Genomic DNA, 7,329 nt, shown 5'->3' on the forward strand with positions numbered 1-7,329 from the left:
TTTATTAAAGCAACAACATCAAAGGACACTGGAAAAAACTAGGAAAAACTGAACAACTAAAATCAAAAACATGATACAAAAAAAAAATCAAAAACATAAAAACACACGCAAGAAAAATTAGGGGAGGTAATTAGTGAATGTCAGGACTCAACCCGGACTTTTGGCCACGTGCTGTTTTTGTTTTCTTCTTCGTCACGTGTCTGCCCCGCCTTTGTCTGCCCCTCCCTGTCTTCACACCTGATCCTTATTGTGTCATCGTGTCTTTTTTATATTTAAGTGGGCCGCATTGCCGAGTGCAGCGCGGAATCATTAGTTACGTTTACCCCTCGTCATGTCTAGTCTTTGTTAAGTGTCTTCATTTGTATTGCTTTTGTTATCGTCTTTATGTCGTTGTCTTTATCATTTATTAAACCCCTTTCATTTGAAGCTATCCTGCATACGGGTCTGTCTCCTTCCTCTTCCGGTTGTGACAGAATGATTCCGCCTACAAACTGAGACCCAGCAGGATAGCTTCCAGCTTGGACCGGTTTTTTTTTTCTTCTCCCCCTGGACTGTTCCGGCAGTCCTTCTGAACCTTTTTTTTCTTTTTTTGGTGGCATCGCTCCGCACTTTTTTCGGTGAGGGATGCCGCTACACTTTCGGTTCCGTCCGAAGCGGTCGTTGCCTCACTTCCTTCGCGGAGGATGTCACCATACCGTTTTTGCCCCATTTTTATTTTTTGGTGCCCTGCGGCATCGCCCCGCATTTTTTCGGTGAAGGACGTCGCTCCACTTTCGGTTCCGTTCCGAGGAAGGCGTCGCTTCACTTCTTCCGCGGGGGTTGCTGCAGGCCCAGGGCGAAGGACTTTTCCTACCTTCCCACCCTTCATATTCTGGTCATCGGGACGTGGATCTGGCAGCGGTGCGTCGGGGGTTATGTGCGGCCCTCCAGCTCGGCTGTGGACATCGCTCGGCCCTCCAGCTCGGCTGTAGACGTCACTCGGCCCTCCAGCTTGGCCGTGGATGTCACTCGGCCCTTCAGCTCGGCTATGGAAGTCGCGTGGCCCTTCTGCTCGGCTGTGGACGTCGCTCGGCCCCTCTGCTCGGCTGTGGACATCGTTCGGCCCCTCTGCTCGGCTGTGGACATCGTTCGGCCCCTCTGCTCGGCTGTGGACGTCGCTCGGCCCTCGCTGGCTGTGCCCGCCGTGTGCCTTGTTCCCCCCACCTACCTCGCCGTGTGCCTTGCTCCCCCCACCGGCTCGCCGTGTGCCTTGCTCCCCCCACCGGCCTCGCCGTGGACCTTGCTCCCCCCATCTGCCTTCGCCGTGTTCCTCGCTTCCCCCATCTGCCTTTGCCGTGTTCCTCGCTCCCCCATCTGCCTTCGCCGTGTTCCTCGCTCCCCCATCTGCCTTCGCCGTGTTCCTCGCTCCCCCATCTGCCTTCGCCGTGTTCCCAGCTCCCCCATCTGCCTTCGCCGTGTGCCTCGCCCCCCCCCCCCCGGACCTTGTCGGGGTTTGGCGCTTCGGGAGCCGCGCCTCGAGGGGGGGGGGGTACTGTCAGGACTCAACCCGGACTTTTGGCCACGTGCTGTTTTTGTTTTCTTCTTCATCATGTGTCTGCCCCGCCTTTGTCTGCCCCTCCCTGTCTTCACACCTGATCCTTATTGTGTCATCGTGTCTTTTTTATATTTAAGTGGGCCGCGTTGCCGAGTGCAGCGCGGAATCATTAGTTACGTTTACCCCTCGTCATGTCTAGTCTTTGTTAAGTGTCTTCATTTGTATTGCTTTTGTTATCGTCTTTATGTCGTTGTCTTTATCATTTATTAAACCCCTTTCATTTGAAGCTATCCTGCATACGGGTCTGTCTCCTTCCTCTTCCGGTTGTGACAGTGAAACATAAGGATCAGTTCCAATAATCATAGGATTCTAAGAATGATCTCAGAAAGCTCATAATTTAGCTTAAACATTTTTAACAATGAATCTTAGCTTAAGAGTGATTCAGGACCAATCTCAGAGCAACTCTGAGCAAGGAAATACAATAACGTTTATTTTAGAGAGGAGGCAGGGCTTAACCCATTCTCTAAGATATTTGAGGCTATATCGTGCAGGGATTACGTTGATACTACGTTGGTATTAGAGATGCGCTAACATCTGTACATCTCTGACACAGTAGATGAGATGTTATCTCTAATATGATTGGTCACAAAGAAAATCCCTCCACAATCTAATCTGGAGCATTTTATTAACTCGCTATCATTATTAAATATTGTATGCAATTAGATTTCTTCTCCTTCTTCACCTTTCAGCCATTTTCTCCTCTGCTAAAGAAGCTCTTAAGCCTCTTAAAAGTCCTCCTCACTACTCCTTTGCCTTTTTGACCTTATGAGCTCTTTTAAAAGGTTATGATGCTTTGTGAATAGTTTTTATATTTATTAGGACCTTCTCTTTCATTTTAATTTTAAACGCACACTATATTCATTCATGCATTCTATAAATTTACTTAGAAATTCATCACTAGAAACAACTATCTACACTTAGAATTTTCATGAATGGAACACCCTCTGAATTGTCCAAGTCCTCATGACAATTATAGTCTGAAATTCTAATTGTAAAGGATCCAAAATCAGAGATGACACCATTCTACATTTCAATATTCTTGGCAAATGCAGACGTTGCATCATTATAGAAGAAGATTTTTATTTGAAGCAGTAACTTTATTATTCATAAAGAACAAATATGTTTTAAGCTGCAATCTTTTAAGCTGTTTTCCCTAAACAATGTTTTATGTAAAAACAACAACCTACCATCATATTTAGATTAGACAATGAGATGAGATGCACCTTTGCTTGTACAAGAAGTATTTCCTTACCAATAGAGCAATCAATAAATAAATCTGTGTGGAAGTACATATACTGTATACTTTGGAGATAGTATTGATATACATGTGCATATATCTGTGGAATGGCAAGTAACTGTTAAGTGTGTGTTTGTGTTACTTAGTCAGTAGAGTAGGAGCTGATGGCTGGATCAGATGTCTTGAGGCACATGGCTGGATGTCCCTGTGGGTGAACGTCCTCATTAAGCCACCTCATTTTAGCACAGATATCATGAGAATGATTATCTGTGATAGCTTTCAGCTTCCCTCTCATCCTCATGTATGTAACACTATGTAATTCCATCCCCACCACAGAGCTGGCCTCCCTCACCGACTTGCCCAGTTTAGTCTCAGTGCCACCTCCCAGGAACAGCAGAGCAAAGAGGATAACGCTGTACAAGGAATTTCCTGTATGTGTACACGTCTCAGACTTGTGTGGACTTGTCTGATTATGGAAAGGACTTGCTCTTATTGTTCTCATTTAAAATGTACTAATGATAATATTTTACCATTTGCTGTCTTGTCTTAGGCAGATGATAAGGATCACCCTCTGAGGGCATTGGCAGGACAGGACAGAGTGGAGCAGGATCATGACGTTGTGGTTCTCAGTGGCAGTGAGAGCAATGATTATGGACCACTCTGGACCTTTGTGTTCTGAAGTCTCAGTGTGTCCATTGCTTTCAGAAAACCACTTTTAAAGATGAAGTGAGAGTGTCTGTTCTGTCTGCTGGAGTGTATAAGTTTAGGCTCACCATCACGGACAACGCTGGCCAGTATGACTCAGCAGAGGTCACTATCTTGGTCCTCATCCCTGAACATTCACCGTTAGTATTTGTCTTAACAAAAAAATCTACTATAAGCTGTCAGCACAATAACTAATGAAAACGGTGGTCAGTGTCTCAACTGAAAGCAATTTGTTGGTACTGATTGTTTCACTTGGCTCATTTTCTTTGGAGAGGTCTCATTTTCTTTAATGCTGACAAGATGAATGATTACAGTGATGAATAAAATAGATATTTATTTGGGACTTAGTGGTATGTCTCTTGAGGCGTTTCTTGACTAGTTTTGTTGGTTAGTGTTTGTAAGTTCTGAAAAAATACACAGCTAGATAATTGAATAATTAATTCAATAGATTTGTCATGGATGCGGGGATAAAATAGTTCCAAATGCAGGATTGCTAAAAGAAAACAGGGTTTATTAACTAAAAAAAAACACGAAACAGGACAAAGACAACAGAGGATTCCGCCCTGCTCAAGGCAACGCGGCTCAACTAAATACTAATAACCATCAGACACATAAGGAACAGGCGTGCAGAGGCGGGGAGGAAGAGACAAGGGCGGGGCAGACACGTGACACCAAACATAAACAAAAGCACGTGGCCAAAGTCCGGGCTGAGTCCTGACAAGATTGTCCATTGTCGTTGATAATAGAAGTAGAAGGTTTGTCACATATTATGAAAAAACTGATGCATTAACAATAAAGGACTATGGGCTAAAAAGTAAATTAATCTATCAGATCTTGATGTGGTTGTGTTGTAGAAAGGGCATTATTTACATTTATATTATTTACCGTCCAGGGTCACCTAAATGAGGATGGGATTCCTTCTGAGTCTGGTTCCTCTCAAGGTTTCTTCCTCATATCGTCTCAGGGAGTTTTTCCTTGCTGCCATTACCTCAGACTTGCTCATTAAAAATAAATAGTAACAACTTTTACATTTTACGTTAACATTTTTATTCTGTCTCTCGAATTATGTAAAGCTGCTTTGTGAATTGTTAAAAGCTTCATACACACAAATTGAATTGAATTAAATATGCCAGCTTTGCTTCACTTCCTGCAGTTGTTTCCTTACTGCAAGAGAACCACACTAGTGTTTGCTCAAACCTGACCGAGACCTACTTACACATAACATATTGATTTGGTCTGCACCCAAGTGTGACTGCTGTGTTCACACATGCTCAAACAAATCACACCAAAGCAAGAACACACAAGGGTTCAAATTAAGAATAAACACAGCAAGCAGTCAAGACTTTTGTTTGTGCATTTGATATCCTTTTGCTATCCTCTCTTTGACTCCTTAAGAAGAAGGAAAAATGGGCAAGCAGGATCTGAATCAGTCAGGGTCTGGGCACTCAAGGCTTATTGATGCGTATGGGGAGTGAAGAATATCCTATCTGGTCTGATTCCACAGAAGAGCATCAAACTGACTATGATAGAGGTGCCACAACACACAGTGCGTCACACCTTGTCCATTTTTAAATGCTAATGCTAGAAAAAAGCTAGTAAAAAGTGATCTAGTGTGTGAGAAGAAATATTCTGTCTGCGACATACTTTCATCTTTAAGGCAGTGAAACTAGTTGAGCTGGTTTTCAGCTTGAGTTTCACAAGCAGTGAATGCAAAGCCAGACACTCATATTTTTGTCTAGTTGCATAACCGTGAATTTGATGAGTTAGCTTGTCTTCTTGCAAATGACGTCCTCTTCGTTTTTGCGGTGAGCCACTTTGATGACATGCATGATAATCTGTTCACTGCTGGTCTGGTGAAGCCTTTTAATTTGGGTCTTGGCTGTTAATCTGTTTTATTTGTGTAATAGCTTAGATTTACATGCTATACTACTGATGTACCTGGTTTGTGGTTATGTTAAAGCCATCATTTGGAAATGTGAGGATTTTTTTTGTTATAAATTTTAGTCTGGTTGCCTGATTTGATTGTGATATATTAAATTTTGTATAAATAATATACCAATACATTTAGATGAATTATCAAATATTAGAGTTAATGAAGCATTAGTGCTTTTTTGTTGACCCAAATGAGTTATGCAATGTGGATAGTTATCCTAGTTAGTCTGAGAGGAATTTGACACCCTGTTTGAGACGATAGAAACGAGCATCGTCCACTTTATTAGAAACTCATATCATTTTACAGCATTGCAGTATATCATACAGACAAAGCCAAGCTCTATTTAATGTATTAATGTTCACATCAAACATAAGATGTAAAAATGTAACCTCTGTGACAATTATTTTATTAGTATGTCAACAAACTTTATGAAGATTAACATTTGTTGAACAGCTATACAGATACATATGCTGGGGTTCTGCCTGTCCCTTTGCACAAGTTGCCACTGGATCTAAGTGTCTAAGTGTAATCTAAGATAAGCAGAACCACACTAAACGTGATGATGAAAAGAACACTTGAAAGAAAAGAGATGTGTAGTACTAGTCCAGTAAACTGGATAGACAAAAGTATTGGAACACCAAACCAAGATCTTTAATGACATCATATTCTAAATAAACAGCCATTGATAAGGAGATGGTCCCCATTTGCAGATAGGTCAAGCATTGATGTTTTACGAGAAGGTCTGGGTCACAATCTCCGTTCCAGTTCATTTCAAAGGTGTTCGATGGGGTTAAGGTCAGGGCCAGTCAGGTTCTTCCACACCATGGATTGTGTACTGGGGCACAGTCATGCCCGAATAGAAGAGGGTCTCATCTCATCTCACTCATTTTCTACCGCTTATCCGAACTTCTCGGGTCACGGGGAGCATGTGCCTATCTCAGGCGTCATCGGGCATCGAGGCAGGATACACCCTGGACGGAGTGCCAACCCATCGCAGGGCACACACACTCTCATTCACTCACACACTCACACACTACGGACAATTTTCCAGAGATGCCAATCAACCTACCATGCATGTCTTTGGACCGGGGGAGGAAACCGGAGTACCCGGAGGAAACCCCCGAGGCACGGGGAGAACATGCAAACTCCACGCACACAAGGTGGAGTCGGGAATCGAACCCCGACCCTGGTGGTGTGAGGCGAACGTCTTTCACTTTTATTTGAACGAGGGTCTTTCACTTTTATTTGTCAGTGAAAAATAACTAAAATTCAAAGTAGTCTAGTCCACTGTCTGGTGCATAAGAAGGTAGTACTATGCTACATGCTAACAGAGTAGTGTGAGACGTTTGCCTTTGGTGTCTACAATCCAAATTCATTCAAGCTCATGATCAATTTTCACGTAGCAATTTTCTGTCAAACTTCTTAAAATGATCAACTCAGATTGTAGTCATTTATCTTTTATGTGTTTATGTCAACATCCCTTAAAATCCCTTAAGCGGCGAGACTTAAAAAGTGGAAAGCTTCATTACAGATTATCTTTGTCTATTAGTAAATGGCTAATTCTTCTTTTCGTGCTCACACACAGTTCTTCTGAAGCTTCCTTCAACAGGAATACGTGGTCCAAAAGAAGGTCAAAGTAAGTCCACAATGCTCTTCTGTCTGATCTCGAGCATTCTGAATAGAGACAGAGAGGATTAGAAAACTATTGGTACAGAATGGTGGTTCTTGCTGTATTTTATGCAACAAAAAAAAATTTAAACAAGACACTTAGATATCAAACAGAATGGTATCTTGTTCACATGCGTCAAACATGAGTACAGCATAGAAAGTAATTACATATGTAGCTTCACTTGTAGGAGT

The sequence above is a fragment of the Tachysurus fulvidraco genome, chromosome 12, assembly GCF_022655615.1.
Source record: "Tachysurus fulvidraco isolate hzauxx_2018 chromosome 12, HZAU_PFXX_2.0, whole genome shotgun sequence".
Taxonomy (NCBI): Eukaryota; Metazoa; Chordata; class Actinopteri; order Siluriformes; family Bagridae; genus Tachysurus; species Tachysurus fulvidraco.